This window comes from Scyliorhinus torazame, chromosome 21, assembly GCF_047496885.1.
Source record: "Scyliorhinus torazame isolate Kashiwa2021f chromosome 21, sScyTor2.1, whole genome shotgun sequence".
Classification (NCBI taxonomy): Eukaryota; Metazoa; Chordata; class Chondrichthyes; order Carcharhiniformes; family Scyliorhinidae; genus Scyliorhinus; species Scyliorhinus torazame.
Window position 1 is genome coordinate 13,961,358 of NC_092727.1, and position 18,738 is coordinate 13,980,095.

The following is an 18,738-nucleotide window of genomic DNA, read 5'->3' on the forward strand; positions in this document are numbered from 1 at the left end:
GCCTGTGGACTGTATCCAGCGGCGACTGCGGACTGTATCCAGCGCCGCCTGCGGACTGTATCCAGCGGCGACTGCGGACTGTATCCAGCGCCGCCTGTGGACTATATCCAACGCCGCCTGTGGACTGTATCCAGCGGCGACTGCGGACTGTATCCAGCGCCGCCTGTGGACTGTATCCAGCGCCGCCTGCGGACTGTATCCAGCGGCGACTGCGGACTGTATCCAGCGGCGACTGTGGACTGTATCCAGCGACGCCTGTGGACTGTATCCAGCGGCGACTGCGGACTGTATCCAACGCCGCCTGTGGACTGTATCCAGCGGCGACTGCGGACTGTATCCAACGCCGCCTGGGGACTGTATCCAGCGGCGACTGCGGACTGTATCCAACGCCGCCTGGGGACTGTATCCAGCGGCGACTGCGGACTGTATCCAGCGACGCCTGTGGACTGTATCCAGCGGCGACTGTGGACTGTATCCAGCGGCGCCACAGTCGGGGGTGGGGGGGGTAGCCGTTCCGCTGGCAGGAGGGGACTGCGGACTGTATCCAGCGGCGACTGCGGACTGTATCCAGCGCCGCCTGTGGACTATATCCAACGCCGCCTGTGGACTGTATCCAGCGGCGACTGCGGACTGTATCCAGCGCCGCCTGCGGACTGTATCCAGCGGCGACTGCGGACTGTATCCAGCGCCGCCTGTGGACTATATCCAACGCCGCCTGTGGACTGTATCCAGCGGCGACTGCGGACTGTATCCAGCGGCGACTGCGGACTGTATCCAGCGGCGACTGCGGACTGTATCCAACGCCGCCTGGGGACTGTATCCAGCGACGCCTGCGGACTGTATCCAGCGACGCCTGCGGACTGTATCCAGCGCCGCCTGTGGACTGTGTCCAGCGGCGACTGCAGACTGTATCCAGCGCCGCCTGTGGACTGTATCCAGCGGCGACTGCGGACTGTATCCAGCGACGCCTGTGGACTGTATCCAGCGGCGACTGCGGACTGTATCCAGCGGCGCCACAGTCGGGGGGGGGGGGGGGTAGCCGTTCCGCTGGCAGGAGGGGCTTCGGCGGGGGCTGGGGGAACTGGTGGGGGTGTGGTCCGGGGCTGGCGAGGGCAGTTACGGGGGGCAATATCTGGCAGGCTGTGTCCGCACGCGGCCGGCCGCCGTGCACGTGCGAGGCCACGGACCCGGCCATTCTGCATCCGATACTGCAGGATACGTCGCTCGGCTGCTAGCCCCTCACCAGGCGGAGCATTCCTACGGGGGCGGCGGCGACTTTTTGGCCGTAAAACCAGACACTTCCACTGGACATAGCCGCAAAATTGGAGAATCCAGCTCGTAGTCTCCCAAATGCACAATCCCACCTATCATTAATACTTTCCCGAGTTTTCTCGTACTTTAGAAGCTGTTGTTGAGGGTAAAGTGCCTTTAACTTTTTTACCTGGAGCTGAAAGCTTCATGTCAGTGCAGACTATTTGAAAATGCGCCCTCCTGTGGCAGGAATGGGAACTTTACGTTACTGGATGGGACGGCATGACAGCGATGTGATCTTTTGCTGGCACAATTGAAACATCTAACAATGACCACCGGGATGTGCCTCTTCCCACTCTGCTCATTGGCGGGCATCCTGTCTTTGGCATACCCCCTGTGAACTGGCAGCTGATAACAATCACTTTGAAAGGCCGCACTATTTGCTGCAGAGTTATAGCTGTCTGTCGAACCTTTCTCGGTTTGTACCAGGATCACGTTTCAAACCAACGTAGGAGTCAACGTCACTCAGGACGTCTGTGTATTCGACAATGTGGAGTGGCTGGGGTGCGAAGAGGTCTCAGCTTTGCTGCAGGTGGTGTGTGGCACCCTAACCTGAACCTTATCCGCTTTCTCCGCGCGTCTGGAGGCGGTGTGCTCGTACACCGAGCAAGAGCAGGAAACCATGTTGTTGCAAACCAGTGACTATTTGCCGGGACGGAATTTAGCAGGATCCCATTAGAATCTTCTTCCCTCAGGAGGGCAGCACGGTGGCGCAGTGGGTTAGCCCTGCTGCCTCACAGTGCCGAGGATCCGGGTTCGATCCCGGCCCTGGGTCACTGTCCGTGTGGAGTTTGCTCATTCGCCCCGTGTCTGCGTAGGTCTCACCCCCACAACCCAAAGATGTGCAGGGTAGGCGGAATTGCCACGCTAAATTGCCCCTTAATTGGAAAAAAATAATTGGGTACTCTAAATTTATTTACAAAGAAGAACCTTCTTCCCTCAGGATCCAGTTACATGTGATCTGGCATCATTGATGATGAACTCCACTATTAGAATGATAACTATTAACCCATTATACTACCATCTTCCATCCTCTCGGACCTAACTTGCTTTTCAAAATACAGCCTGTATTCTGCCTCGTACAATATTTCTTTCACCCATCAACTCAGTTCCGAGTGATCTATATTAGCCATCTGTTGCCGTTGTCTAATGTATTACATTTGGAAACATTGCAATTTTCACATCCATAAGACCATTAGGAACAGGAATAGGCCATTCAGCCCCTCGAGCCTGCTCCACCACTCAACAGGACCATGGCTGATCCGATATGCCTCACACCCACTTTCCTGCCCCTTTCCCCTTAACCTTTGATTCCCTTACTGTCTATCTCAGCGTTAAACATGCACAAGGACTCTGCTCCCCACAGCTCTCAGGTGCCATTAAAGGCTGCATTTTCCTGGCCAAATGGACTTGGAGGAGAAGGGATTGGCTTCCCCCTTTCAGCGCCCTGGCCAGGACTTTACCTGCACCCAGCAACATCAGCCGTTATGTTTAAGCTCTGCTAATATTGGTTGACAGCAGCTCTTTTCTCAACTCGTACTGTTACAAGAGGAGTGTCCCTGACCTCCGTAACGGCCGATTGGGCATCACCTCCACTAGGCCCTTATTTCAGGAATGTGTGACTCATCGAGCCTTTCCCCAAATGAAAGGTCACACTCACCACCGTGGAGGAATGTGTCAGGTTCAAAGACTGTCATTCAGGGAGCACATAACACGAACAATGCATCAGCCTCCAGCAGATCACAGCTAACCTGTGACGGGGTGACTCTGACTGTGCATGATTCCGTGTTCAAAATGGTCACGTTTTCCATGACCATCGCGCGTGGAGGTGGTAAACGGAAACATTTCAGATCTGTGGATGGGATCGGCTGTAATAAAATCTGAAAATGCTGAGAATAGCCAGTGGGAAGGTTTTTGTGCGTGGGGGCCTTTCATCAGAGTGAAGAATTACACCAGCCACAGGGAGCGGTGAGTTCCTATCAAGAGTTGGCAAGACCCCTAAATGGCAAAAATGTTTGATCCGCAAGAACAAATAGGTGGGACACCAACTCTGAAACAACAAAAGCGCAAAGGTATCCCCCCCATGTTCAATTAATTACTCGGTTCCCGAGGCAATTTGAGTCCCGCAATATGTGTTCCCAAATGGGAAGGCCAAGCCGTGAGCTGGAATCTTCCAGACCCACCAGCAGCAGGAGGCATGGGGAACGGGGGAATTTAATCTGCGAGACGCCGAAAAATCAGATTCCCAATGGCGGGGTGAACGGTAGGAATTCTGTCCTCGGGACTTTAAAGATGTGCCGAGCTTCCTGACGAGCAATGTCAGGAAGCCTTTGTGCATGCATTTGCAAATCTTTCATGCTCATTAAGGGGCCATCACGTGGCAATTAAGCTCCCCCTTTCCAAATTAAGGCCATGACAGCAGGTAGTTAGATGGTTCAGTTTTCTGGCTGTCTGGAAGTGGCGTGCACCTGACGCGCTTCCTTTCATCCAAGACTTGGAGGTCAGTAGACACTGCTTTCCTCTCCCTGTTAACCCCTCACTCTTTCATATTGGGCGCCACCAGGGCAGGGCACACGGGAGGCATGACCAGTGTGAAAGGGTGGGAGGGAGGCTTGGACAAGGGTGGAGAAAGGACCATAGGGGAAGGTTGACAGGGTGGCATGACGAGGGGGTTGGAAGGACCAGCAGAGATGTCTGAAAATTTGTCCGAGGAATGAGGTCAAACTGGCCTGGGGCCATTTCAAATACAACGGCCGGAGCTTTGACCCCATGAGGTAAAGGCAAGGTGGACAATTTCATAGAATTCATAGAATCCCTGCAGTGCAGAAGGAGGCCATTCGGCCCATCAAGTCTGCACCAACCGTCTGAAAGAGCACCACACCCAGGCCCACACCCCCGCCGACAGCGCCACCCAACCTGCACATCTCTAGACCTTGGAAGCAAACCGGAGGAAACCCGCGCAGACCCAGGGAGAACGTGCAAACTCCACACAGACAGTCACCCAAGGCCAGAATCGAACCCAGGTCACTGGCGCCATGAGGCAGCAGTGCTAGCCACTGTGCCGCCATGGGCAGCACGGTAGCACAGTGGTTATCACAGTTGCTTCACAGCTCCAGGGTCCCAGGTTCGATTCCCATAGATTCCCATAGATTCTACCCATAGCGTTTGAATACATGGTAACCAGGATCTGCCTGTATGTTTATTTATAGAACATAGAACATAGAAAAATACAGCACAGAACAGGCCCTTTGGCCCACGATGTTGTGCCGAAGCTTTGTCCTAGATTAATCATAGATTAGCATAGAATTTACAGTGCAGAAGGAGGCCATTCGGCCCATCGAGTCTGTACCGGCTCTTGGAAAGAGCACCCTACCCAAACCCACACCTCTACCCCATCCCCATAACCCAGTAACCCCACCCAATACTAAGGGCAGTTTTGGACAATAAGGACAATTTATCATGGCCACTCCACCTGCTCAGTACGAGAGGAACCGCAGGATCAGACATTTGGTGTATGTGCTTGGCCAAGGAGCCAATGGTGCGAAGCTACCATCTGTGGGATTATGACTGAACGCCTCTCAGTCAGAATCCCGCCTAAAAGTAACGATACCGACCTCAGATCAGACGTGGCAACCCGCTGAATTTAAGCATATTACTAAGCAGAGGAAAAAAGCAGAGGAAAAAAAGAAACTTTATTTATGTATTCAGTTTGTCCACCACAATTATTGCTGAATTATTGTTTGTCAAAGAATTTCATTGAAGCATTTCTATCACTTTAACATCAAGAATAATTGCATTTTGTTTCTTGAATAAGCTAAAGTGCTTGTTTTAAATTTCCTGTAATGGCACTAATTGCAACAATAAGGAAAGACTTTCATTTTCTTTTAGCACCTTTCACACCCAGAGTAGAGTTTCAAAAGTGCTTTACAGCCAATTAGGGTACTTTGGAAATGTAGTTGCTGCCGTAATGTAGGAAACACATCAGCCACTTTGCAAACTGCAAGGTCCCACCAACAACAAGTGTAATAATGAGCAGATCATTTGTTTATCAAAGATTATCATAGAGTGCAGAAGGAGGCCATTCAGCCCATCGAGTCTGCACCGGCTCTTGGAAAGAGCACCCTAACCAAGGTCAACACCTCCACCCTATCCCCATAATCCAGTAACCCCAGCCACCACCAAGGGCAATTTGGGACACTAAGGGCAATTTATCATGGCCAATCCACCTAACCTGCACATCTTTGGAATGTGGCAGGAAACCGGAGCACCCGGAGGAAACCCACGCACACACGGGGAGGATGTGCAGACTCCGCACAGACAGTGACCCAAGCCAGAATCGAACCTGGGACCCTGGAGCTGTGAAGCAATTGTGCTATCCGCAATGCTACCGTGCTGCCGTTTAGAACAAGTACATAAGGACATAAGAACTAGGAGCAGGAGTAGGCCATCTGGCCACTCGAGCCTGCTCCGCCATTCAATGAGATCATGGCTGATCTTTTGTGGACTCAGCTCCACTTTCCGGCCCGAACACCATAACCCTTAATCCCTTTATTCTTCAAAAAACTATCTATTTTTATCTTAAAAACATTTAATGAAGGAGCCTCAACTGCTTCACTGGGCAAGGAATTCCATAGATTCACAACCCTTTGGGTGAAGCAGTTCCTCCTAAACTCAGTCCTAAATCTACTTCCCCTTATCTTGAGGCTATGCCCCCTAGTTCTGCTTTCACCCTCCAGTGGAAACAACCTGCCCGCATCTATCCTATCTATTCCCTTCATAATCTTATATGTTTCAATATGTTTGAAGATGTTTGTTGAGGGAAAGCTATGGGCCAGCAAATTGGGAAGGGCTCTTTTTGCCCTTCTTCCAAACAGTGGCAAGGGATCTTTTACGTTGACCTGCAATGGCGACAGGGAATTGGTTTGACGGTTTATCTGAAAGGCAGCCTGACATTGCAGCATTGCCCCAGTTTTGCACGGGAGCACCAGCCCTGATTTTGTGTCTGGAGTGGATCTTTGACCCACATCTATCTGGCTCAGAGGTGACGATGGTATGACTGAGGCATATTGACATATATGAGGCATATAGTCTAAGTGCCGACGCCGGAGTGAAAACCGGAGTGTTTCACTCCGGAGTCGGAGGCCGCTCCCAGTCCCCTATTCTCCCACCCCCGGGGGGCTAGGAGCGGCGTCACGTCATTTATGCGCGTCGGGCCTTGGCGCCGCGTAAAAGCGGCGCTGCGTAAATGATGCGGTCGGCGCCGAGTAAATGACGTCACCCGCGCATGCACGGTTGCCGTCCTCCCCGCAGCCGCCCCGCAAGAAGATGTCGGGTGGATCTTGCGGGGCGGCGGAGGAAAGGAGGTCCTCCTTCAGAGAGGCCGGTCCGCCGATTGGTGGGCACCGATCGCGGGCCAGACCCCTTTTGAGGCCCCCCCCCAGTGCAGGAACCCCCCACCTCCCCCCCCCCCCCACAGGCCACCCCCCCCCCCAGCATTCCCGCGCTGTTCACGCCGTCAGCGACCAGGGTGTGGATGGCGCTGGCGGGAACCCGTCGTACTGGGCAGGCCGCTCGGCCCATCCGGGCCGGAGAATCGCCGCTCGCCCGTTACAAACGGCAAGCGACGATTCTCCCAGCGGCCAGCCGTGATTCTCGCCGCGCCGGTTTGGGGGGTGGGTGAATCACATGTGGGCGTCGGGGCAACGTGGCGGGACACGCGCAGCGCCCCGGCGAGTCTCCCACCCGGAGTGGGGGGGGGGGGAGAATTTTGCCCCTGTTTCTGAGTTGTAAATTCGATAAATTCAATTTCACCGACCATCGGTGAGAATTGACTCCAAGGTGCGAGAGTTACATGGAAACACACATGGAAAATAATAGCAGGAGGAGGCCATTCAGCCCTTCGAGCCTGCTCCACCATTCATTGTGATCATGACTCATCATCAAGTATAATATCCTGACCCCACCTTCCCTCCATATCCCTTGATCGCTTTAGCCCCCAGAGCTATATTTAATTCCTTCTTGAAATTACACAATGTTTTCACCTCAAGTACTCTCTGTGGTAGCGAATTCCACAGATTCACCACTCTCTAGGTGAAAAAATTTCTCCTCAACTCAGTCCTAAAATGTTTACCCCTTATCCTCAAACTATGACCCATAGTTCTGGACTCCCCCACCATCGGGAACATTCTTTCTGAATCTACCATGTCTAATCCTGTTAGAATTTTACGAGTTTCTATGACAATCAGCCTGATAAACCTTCGCTGCCCTCCATCCATAGCAAGAACATCCTTCCTCAGATAATGACACCAAAACTGCACACGATGGGCGCGATTCTCCGAAATGGAGGCAGAGTGTTCGTGCTGTCGTGAACACCGTCGAGGTTCACGACGGCGCAAAACGGCCCCTATCCCGACCGATTCTGGGCCCGAAAATGAGCTAGGAGCGGCGCTGTGTAATTTATGCGCGCCAGGCCTCGGCGCCAAGTAAAGGCAGCGCCGCCGCATACATGAAGCGGCCGGCGCCGCATAACTGGCGTCACCCGCGCATGCGCGATTGCCGTCCTCTCCGAGTCCGCCCCTCAAGAAGATGTCCGACGCATCTTGTGGGGCTTCGGAAGAAAGGAGGTCCTCCTTTAGAGAGGCCGGCCCGAAGATCGGTGGGCACCGATCGCGGGCCAGACCCCATTTGAGGCCCCTCCCGCTGCAGGATCCCCCTTTACCCCCCCCCGCAGGCCGCCCCCCCAGCGTTCCCGCGCTGTTCCCGCTGGCAGCGACCAGGTGTGGACGCCGCCGGGGGGAACCCGCCGTTTTGGGCAGGCCGCTCGGCCCATCCGGCACTGAGAATCGCGGGTGTACCTGTGAATCGCCATTTTGGCTGTCTCGGGCGATTCACTGGACCGCGCCGCGCAAAACGCGATTGTGCCGATCTGGCCGCATCCGTGAATTGCAGGAGGGCATCGGACCGGCGTCGCGGCAAGATTTGGCGACCCAGGCGATTCTCTGAAACGGCGTGGGAGCAGAGAATCGCGCGCAATATACCAGGTGCGGTTTCACCAATGTCCTATAGAATTGCAGTAAAACATATTTATTTCTACGCTCAAATCCTCTTGCTATGGAGGCTAACATATAGTTACTCCCTGCTGTACCTGCGCACTTACTTTCAGCGACTGGGGCACCAGGACACCAAGGTCTCGCTGAGCATCCACCTCTCTCAATTTACTCCCTTTCAAATAATAACCTGCCTTCCTATTTTTACTACCAAAGTGGATAATCTCCCATCTATCCACATTATACTGCATCTGCCATGCATCTGCCCACTCACTCAGCCTGGCCCAATCCCGTTGAAGCATCTCTGCATCCTCCTCACAGATCACCCTCCCACCCAACTTTGTATCATCTGCAAATATGGAGATGCTACATTTAGTTCCCTCGTCCAAATCATTAATATATAATGTGAACAGTTGGGGGCCCAACACAGATCCCTGCGGTACCCCACTAGTCACTGCCTGCCAATCAGAAATAGGCCCATTTATTCTAACTTTCTGCTTCCTGTCTGCTAACCAGCTTTCTATCCATCTCAAGACTCTACCCGCAATCCCATGTGCTTTAATTTTACAAAGTAATCTACCATAGGAGACTTTGTTCAAAGCCTTCTGAAAGTCTAAATAAACCACATCCACTGGGTCTCCCTGATCAACTCTACTCGTTACATCTTTAAAGAATTGCAATAGATTTGTGAAGCATGGTTTCCCTTTCATAAATCCATGCTGACTTACACCACTGCCTTTCAAATTCCGTGCGTTGAAATCCTTGATAATGGACTCTAGCAACTTCCCTACTATCGACGTTAGGCTCACTGATCTATAGTTCCCTGTTTTCTCTCTACCTCCTTTTTTGAATAACACGGTTATATTAGCTACCCTCCAATCTGTAGGAACCATTCCAGAGTCCAAAGAATTTTGGAACATGACCGCCAATTGATCTACTATTTCTAGGGTTAATTCCTTAATTCGTCTGCCATATTAGTTTAACCACCCCCCCCCCCCCCCTCCCCCCAGGTGTGGAATGCCCTGCCTGCAACAGTAGTGGACTCGCCAACACTAAGGGCATTCAAATGGTCATTGGATAGACATATGGACGATAAAGGAATAGTGTAGATGGGCTTTAGAGTGGTTTCACAGGTCGGTGCAACATCGAGGGCCGAAGGGCCTGTACTGCGCTGTAATGTTCTATGTTCTATGTTCAACAGCAAGGCTTGGGCTGGCTCAAGTGCAAAAGGCTTTTCTTCCATTAGATGTCTGAGCATTCACTAGATGTATGTTCCCCTGCTGGTATTTCTCCTCAAGACACCCAAAACACACAGGTGGGAATCTCCGTTGCTGATGCCACAGTCGCGCAGCGTGATTGGTCTGGACGCTAAAATCATGGCGGGTGCCGATTTGACACCAAATCGCTATTCTCCGTCACCCTGACAGCAGCGTCAATGCGGTCCGGAACACGCGTACAGTAAACACCGTTTGCATGTCATTAGCGGGCCCGACCCGGTATTCTCCGGGGCCTCCGCGATGCTCCGCCTCCGGTGGGCCGAGTTCCCGACAGCGCGGTCCACTTGTGCTTTTAAAAGTTGTGAACCCGGCGTCAGGGCTGCCGAGGGAGAGAGAGAGGTTACAGAAAGTGTCCAACATCGCCATAATTTGCTGACAGTTGTGCCGCTGGCCAGGGGGCTTCTGCCAGGGCCGGGGGGAGTAGCTGGGAGTGGCCAGGAGGTGGGCTGTGGGGTTGGGGTGGACATGCACGGAGCACCGTTGCCGTAGCTGGCAAGACAGTCATGCAGCTGTGCACGCCGCTGAGTGCCCGCTGTAAATACCGGTCGTATAGGTGTTCCCCCGAGGAGGCTAGCCCCCAGGTGCCCTATGGCCCCAACTGACCCATCAGCTGTATGGGCACGCTCCAACACAACCGCTGCCACCTTGTTGGGATGAGTGTGCGTGGGGAGTGTAATGTGTATGTGCGGCTACAGCTTGTCAGGCTCCTGAGTGTCAATTACGGACCCGGCAAATCCCGCACCGTTTCACATTGGAATTGATTGTGTTCCACCTGCTGCCGGTGCTCGCCCCTCCATATGTTGCTGAATCGATCCAGGTTTGGCGCCAGTTTTGCTGTCATGGAAGTTCACACACTCTGCACCAGCGTCAATGCCGACTGCCGAAATCACGTTCGGCGATTGGCCGGAGAATCCATTTTTATGCCCAAATCGGCGGCGGCGGCGTTTTTCGGATGCTCCGCCCCCTCTAAAACAACGCCACCGCTGAGTACCTGAGGCTCTCCCCCGATGCTCCGCCCCAGATGGGCCGACTTGCCGATAGCGTGGGGCGGGTGTGCTCACACCGTTCGGGGACCTCGGGTGCCGGCTGCGGACTGTGTCCAGTGCTGCCCCAGGCGGTGGGGAGGCTGCGGGGGGGGGGGGGGGGGGGGCGGGGACACACACCATGCTGCTGGCCAGGGGGGAGGGAGGGGCTGGGGGGACTGGTGGGGGGTGGTCTAGGGGTGGCAAGGGGGGGTTACAGGGGGGCACTAGCTAGCAGGCCGGGTCCTGCATGGCCAGCGCCACATTGTATGGCCCACATTCACTCAGCTAGTAACCCCTTTGTAACCCAACTCTTCACTTCAAGGGTTGTAAAACCTCTTTCAAAACGCACATTATACAAACACGGCCTCCTGACGTCCTGGCACCAAGCAGACTGAAAATTCAATGATAATAGAACCATGTTTCACCTTTCCTAACACACAATTACAAATACAAATTTAATTTAGAGTTATACGTTGTTCCTCACACAAGTGAAGGATCGCAGAGGGGAACACAACAAAAGTCAAGTGGCTAAACCCAATGTTTCCACATCACAAATCTATAATGTAGCACACTCGGATCAATGATGGAGCAGCGGGAATATCTCTTCCTAATTCACTTCATAGAACTCTCTCTAAATTTGATTATCTCTCGTGCGGTTCTCTCCACAGAGAACTTTTCCCTCCTCGTATCCTGAAACATGACTCCCTCTGGATTATGATGCCCCTCCTCTACCTCTTCACATAAGTAATTATTCCTGGTGTGTGAGCAAAAAGCAAATCTTGGGCCCAGAGTGTTTGCATGGTTCCACCGTTCCATGGACTTACATGTGTTGGTTCATGGTTATGCTAGGGAAGGCACTGCAAGCTGCCTGTTGCTTTCCACAGATTTTGGCTGACCAGAAGACTCTCTTACCCCCTGTTGTGGGTGTAGTGGAAGGATTTGCAGGTTTGGTCACATTAAGAACACACCTTTGCTTGGCCATCCAGTCCTGGGGTGGGACTCAAACCCGGAGCTTGTGGCTCAGAGATAAAGACATCACCCACTGCACTGTAGGTCATTCCTGTTGCATAACTACCTTCCTCAAAAACACTTAAACAACCAAACTTGCCTCAGAGACTAGCATTATCAGCAAGAATGGAAATAACGAAAATATCTGAGAAGGATAATATCCAGTTTGGAGTAAAGTGGTTGCTGAGTTGAAATTATTTTTCATTGTATTTTATTTTGTGTAGAAATTGCTAATTTTAAAATGTAATTACTAGACTGTATTTTCATTGGGTATGTCACCTCTGTCGTCTCGATATCTTCTTCTGAAATTTGGGAGATCTCTTTATGGACGGCATGGAGGGGCTGGTTTAGCACAGGGCTAAAGAGCTGGCTTTTAAAGCAGACAAGGCAGGCCAGCAGCATGGTTCAATTCCCATACCAGCCTCCCCGAACAGGCGCTGGAATGTGGCGACTAGAGGCTTTTCACAGTAACTTCATTTGAAGCCTACTTGTGGCAATAAGCGATTTTCATTTCATTTTTTTCATTTTTCATTTAATTTTTCATTTCATTGCATGGTAGCACAGTGGTTAGCACTGTTGCTTCAAGGTCCCAGGTTCGATTCCCGGCTTGGGTCACTGTCTTTGCGGAGTCTGCACGTTCTCCCCGTGTCTGCGTGGGGTTTCCTCCGGGTGCTCCGGTTTCCTCCCACAAGTCCCGAAAGACGTGCTTGTTGGGTGAATTGGACATTCTGAATTCTCCCTCTGTGTACCCGAACAGGCGCCGGAATGTGGCGACTAGGGGCTTTTCACAGTAACTTCATTGCAGTGTTAATGTAAACCTAATTGTGACACTAATAAAGATTACTAATATCAACCGATTTTGTGACCTGTATGTCCTCGCCTCTTGTTCAAAGTAATATTTGCAGTGTGTTATCAGCGAAGGTTCATCAGGAATTATTTAATGTTTAAGATAAAGTTCGCAGTGTGTGAGTTAGGTAATTAACTCTGAGCTGCCCCCATTTAAGCCATTACCATTATCACCTTGGTTGAGTGCAAACACATCCTCAACGCTTGTCCCTTTCATGGAAGTGAATTTTGCACTACAACCACCATTTGAGATCGGCCTATTGGTATAGAATCAGAGAATAGTATCGAAGAAGGAACCAGTCCGTGCTGCCTGTGTTGGCTCCTTCAGAAACCTATCCAATTAGCCTCACAAAGGCCCTTCCACGTGCCCCCCCCCTCCCCCAATGCCCTGCAAAAGTTCTCCCCTTCAAGCACCAATCCAATTCTCTCTTGAATTATGATTATTAAATCTGCTTTGACTTCCTCCCCAGGCCGAGCATTACAGGCTGTCTAACGTGACCTTTAAGCATTACCTGCAATATGTTTATGTCTATATTCTGGAACAAAGAATGAAAAATAAACAATGCACTTCTAAGAACAGATCAGAATCGATGAAAGGGGGATACGGTGAAAAGAGTTACGTAATTCCTTAACGCCCTCATGTCCTCTTTTGCTGACAGGAATTGGAGAACTGTTTTGAGACATTTTCTTTTGTTGGGGAGGTGAGGGCGCTGGAGGGGAGGGGGGTGGGTGGGATGGGGTCAGTGTGGAGAAATAATGAGCCTGCAGAAGACTTGTGTTAAAGCCAGATTCTGCGTCATTTAACGTGGGGGCAAATGGAGGAGGGGTTAGCACACTGGGCTAAATCGTTGGCTTTTAAAGCAGACCAAAGCAGGCCAGGTTCAATTCCCGTACCAGCCTCCCCGAACAGGCGCCGGAATGTGGCGACTAGGGACTTTTCACAGTAACTTCATTGAAGCCTACTTGTGACAATAAGCGATTTTCATTTCATTTTTTCATTTTAAAAATAGGTTGCAAATGTTGCATGAGATCCTGGTGCTGAGTGACTCTTTTTTCAGTGGCATAATGCCCCTGGAGGCTGGGGGAGTTTGGAGAGGGCGGGGCTGCGTGGTGAAGAGGGGTGGTGTGGTACAGGGTGCTGGGGTTTAGGGTGGGACTGGCACCCAGAAGGAGCCTGTTGGAAATCAATGACCCTATAAAGACCGGCCCCACAAGTGGGTGGCCTATTAATGCCCAGATAAATGAAGGGATTATCTCACTCAATACATGGCAATCCCGATGGAATCGAGTTGAATGATGTGTGATTTTACTCTGTATCAACCGACATCCTGTCGGTTAAATGTTTGAGCTAATACCACCAGTTTCCCACTGTCGCCGTGTTATTCCCAAGTGTGTTCCAAGTGGAAAAATGTTACATTTCCACATAGTGAAACTGCAATGAACATAGAAAAATGGAAATGTATGGGACCAGTGGGCTCCATATAGCCAGTTTCAGTGTTTAAATCGTGATATGGTTTATATCTCCTACACCTTTCAATGACTCAAATCTGTCCAGCACCCTTTTGAACGTACTGACACTCTTCACCACCCTATCCCTCCATGCATTTACCACCCTCTTTGCGAGGTGTTGCATTCAAACTGTTCCGAGCACAACAACAACCTGCATTTGTATAGTGCTTTCAAGGCAGTGAAGTGTCCCGGGGCACTTTTTCAGGAAGGTTATCGAAACACAACCTGGCACTGAGAAATTTGGACAGATGTTGGGCAGAACTTTGCAGCCCCATCGCATAGGAATGCAGCGAGCGGTACAGATGTCTGTTGACTCGGGTGGGGACCTGGACCCTCTTTCAGGAGCCCATGAAGGGAGGAGGGAGAGACAGAAAGACAAATAGATTTAAGGTGGGGATTCCAGAGTGTTTGAAGAGAATAAATTATAAAATTGAAACAAGTTGGAAATATAAAAAATATTGGAATGAGGAAAACGCTAATATTTGGGATGAAATATTGTCAGTTCTAATGATGACTCTTTGCAGTTGTTGTTGGAGCTTCCAATGGATGTTCAATGGTTCATGTGATTTCTTTGTTCACAATACCATTAAGTAAGGTCTTATTAAACTGGGAGGTGCCTTAGTAGTTGCATTGTACATTTATGATGTTTGCAAACTTTTACCATTTTTACCTGGAAAACATGAGAGCAAATTTATTGTAGATATTCCTGCTGGCAATCTGTTCCTGTTTTACGTTGCTTGTTTGAACATGGTTTATTGCACCTCTTGCTCGGAACCATTAGCTGGATTTTTATTACTCTTTCTTTGCAAGTTGTAACCAGATAACTTGTTTTTGGAATTTGATGATCAAATGCGGTTGGGCCATTAAAATGGGGAACCTTTAACCACAAGAGCAATCATGAAATTCTACTGAAAATCCTCTGGTGGAGCGGGTTCCAGATTCAAAGTGCCTTCTGTGTGAAGTGTTTTTCCAGTTCACACCCTTGAATCGTTATTACCTGCGGTTATGACCCCTGCCCTGAACTCCCCCACCAGCGGAATTCTATTTACTCTTATCAAATCATCTTAAACACCTCAATTGGATTACCGCTTAAATCTTCTATTGTTCTAAGGGGAATACAGGTTTTGTGTACTCTCTGGGCCTATGCAACCTCTCTTCATAAATTAACTCTCCCAGCCCTGGAACCATTCCATCTGTACGATTATTTTAACGTGCTTCAAAGGGACTTGTAACTGTCGGCATGGTCTGTTGGCTTATGGACAGCCAGGAGCATTTGGTGTTTGTGATGAGCTTTGGAATATGATACAAAGAGAGGAACGATTCATTATCAGTTGTAGTCTTACAACAAGTTAAATTTTCAAGCACCCTTGACAATATAGAGAATAAAACAGATGTTTTTTTAATTACAGCAAAGGCAGGCGCTCCATTTTAATTATAGCTGGATGGAGGCTTCTACTTTGATTATTTTTAAACAATTTGTTCTTTTTTAAAAAATGTACTCCATTCTTAATGTACAAAGCCAATGCTCAGAGTAGGCAGGGCAAGCCATTATTCAATCTCATTGCTTGCTCTAAAAAAAACAATATTCAAATTGAACCCAAATCATGGCATCCACAAGAGAGACATACTGGACCCAAGCTGACACGAAAAGGCATCGCACCTCATCTTGGGCTTGATCAGATACCTGGAGCGAAATTCTCCTACCCGCCCCGCCACATTTCTGCCCCGACCGGCCGGCGGGAGTCTCCGTAACACCGGCCGGTCAATGGGGTTTCCCATTGTGGGGCAGCCCCACGCCGTCGGGAAACCCCCCGGTGCCGGCAAAACGGAGACTCCCGCCGGCGGAGAATGACGCCCCTGATCACAGCCAAAAGGCCGAGGTTACTTTCTACAGTATTTACCATCAATTCTTAAAGTGTGTTAAGTAATTGATCAAAAGCTGATGAATTCTGAGAAACCGAACATTGATGCCATCTTGTGCCGAAAGATCAAACTGTATCCAATGGTTTTGCAAACTGCCAGAGAATCCTCAATGGATTATCATATTCTCATCCATTCTCATGATGTGAACCTGCCTGGTAAGGATAGCACTTATTGCCCATCCTTAGACACCTTGTAGTTCATCTTTTGTTGCGGTTTGATACAACTGAGTGGCGAGCTAAGCCACTTTGGAAGATTTCCAGGATTTCTGCGGTGTGTTTGATGGAACTCTCTCTGCTGCACTAAGGGACAGCCGAGATTACAATGATAGATTCTGGGCGGGATTCTCCTTATGCCAAAATCGCCAACGCAGGTGGGCGGAGAATCGGTTCTGATGCCAGAATCGGGACAGGTGTCGATTTGGCGCTAAATTGCAATTCTCCGTCACCTCGACAGCAGCGTCAATGCAGTCCAGATCGCACGTACAGTAAACACTGTTTGCATATCTTTAGCGGGCCAGATCCTCCGTGATACTCCGCTTCCGATGGGCTGAGTTCCAAACGGCATAGTTCGCTTGAGCTTTTAAAAACCATGAAACCAGCATTGCGGCTGATGCGGGCGAGAGAGAGGAGGTCGGACACAGTGAGGCGCGACTGTGGGCTGCTGGGCCGGACATCGGCCGGGCTGGCTGAGATGGGGGGGGGGGGGGGGAGGCCCTGCCAGGGCCAGGGGAACGACACTGGCCGTATGGGTGCCCCCAATCCTTGCATCCAACCCCCCGTCATACCCGCCCCCCCCCAATCAGGCTGCCATCCGCCGACGGGTAATGCCCATTGTAGCCCCTACGGGGGCGACGTGTGGCTGCTGCGGAGCATACCACTGGCAAGGGCAATGTCAGCCGACGGTACCCCTGGCATTAGGGACAGGCGCCAGGGCCAGAGACCCTAACAGTGCCGGGCAACGACGGGGACAGGGGTGCGGAGGGGGGGAGGCATGCGGGGGCGGAGCCCACAGTGCCAATCGTGCCCACCATTTAGCCCGGTGAACATGGTTGGGCAGGCCGTCAAAGACTCTGGCTGAGCAGGGAGACAGTGCGACACGTCTGCCAGATCATGACACACCTGGCACTGTGAGGGTATGGGGGAGGACACCTGCTCCCAGTGACTGTCAAGGTGACGGTCGCACTGACTATTTACGCGACGGGGTCCTTCCAGGCGCTGAGTGGGGACCTGTCTGAGATCTCACAGACCTCCATGCATTGGTGCGTCCGTGGTGTCATGGAGGCCTTCTATGCCCAGGTGCCTCAATACATTCATTTGAACGTGCAGCGAGCCCACCAGGATGCCCAGGCAGTGGAGTTTGCTGCCATCGCCGGGATGCCTGTCTCCCTACGAGCACCTGCAGATGACAGGCCGCTCTACACCAACCGAAAGGGGTTCCACTCAATGAACATGCAGCTGATATGTGACCATCAGCTGCGCACCATTCACGTCTGTGCCCGATACCCGGGCAGTGTGCATGATTCCTTCATCCTGGCACACCCGATGATTCCGGACATTTTTGAGATGCCTCCCCACCCCCACCCCCCAGCTGATGAGGAGGATGTGGGGGAGGAGGAGGATGGGGCAAGACATGGAGCTCAGGCAGGCAAGGGAGGCCGCACGATATGTGCACCAGGGCCAACGCGCACGGGAGGCTCCAAGTTCACCAAGGTTGGGGGGGGGGGGTGCTGACGACTGGCCAGAGGCATGGACACCGCATCCCCCCGCCCCACCTCCCCTTTCTCACCGGCCACCCACTCGCTTTCAGCTCTCTCTGTGATACATACCTGCCGCACCACGGGGTGTGGGCCCTGGGTTGGCAATAACTCCAGGGGTCTGGTCCATGGGATGGAGGATGATGCCAACCCGCTCTGCGATGAGCTCTGGCGCTCCGCACCGTTTGACAACGTCTGACTCCTCCCCACGGTAGCAATTACCACCGTTCACCTGGGCGATCCCTGCATGCGAGCTGGCCATTCCATCACACAGTGCCATCGGATCCCTCTGGTGGCAGTTGTGGGGACGGTCGGGGTGGGAGGGGGCAGCAGTGGGGGGTGGGGGGGGGGGAAGTCCAGGCCACCCATAATGTCCGACCATTCCACCCTCACCCCTTGGCCAGCCCAAACCAGCTCACCCCTCACACCCATCTGACAGAGCAATGAGACAGGCTGTAACGGTATGAACAGGTGTTTAATAGGACAGCGTATATACAGATTTGTGCTCTAGTCCCTATGACTAAACTGTGCGCCCTGCACCCATGCAATCTTAGCTAGTGTCTAACTTTCTGGCCTTACGGGCCCTAACGCGACATCTAGGTAGATCCCCAGACGGTACATCAAACGTGGCGATAGCCTCCTGTGATCCCTGCCCTGCGACCTGGGTCCCATTGGCGGCGATCGTTTGGGGCGACCCGGCCTGGATGGGCCCCGTTGCTGCTCGGGTGTCCCAGGTAGCACAGTGTCACCCTGCTCTGCCTGCTGCCCACCAGGTGTACCAGGGACAGGAGGGGCGGAGTCCGAGGTACTGCACCTCCCCTGCGGGTGTCATCGGCACGGGCCCCATCACCTCCTCCTCACTCGGGGTGCCCTATGGCACCCGGGCTTCTCCATGGGACTGGGGTGTGAGCGGAGCCCTCCCCCCAGTCTCCCCCGACACCTGCTGCTACCACCCTCGGAGGTCCGTTCTGGTCTCAACCCGTGTCTGCATGCTGGCGGCCATGGAGCACCGGGAGTGGACCATCCCCGTCTTTGCCTGC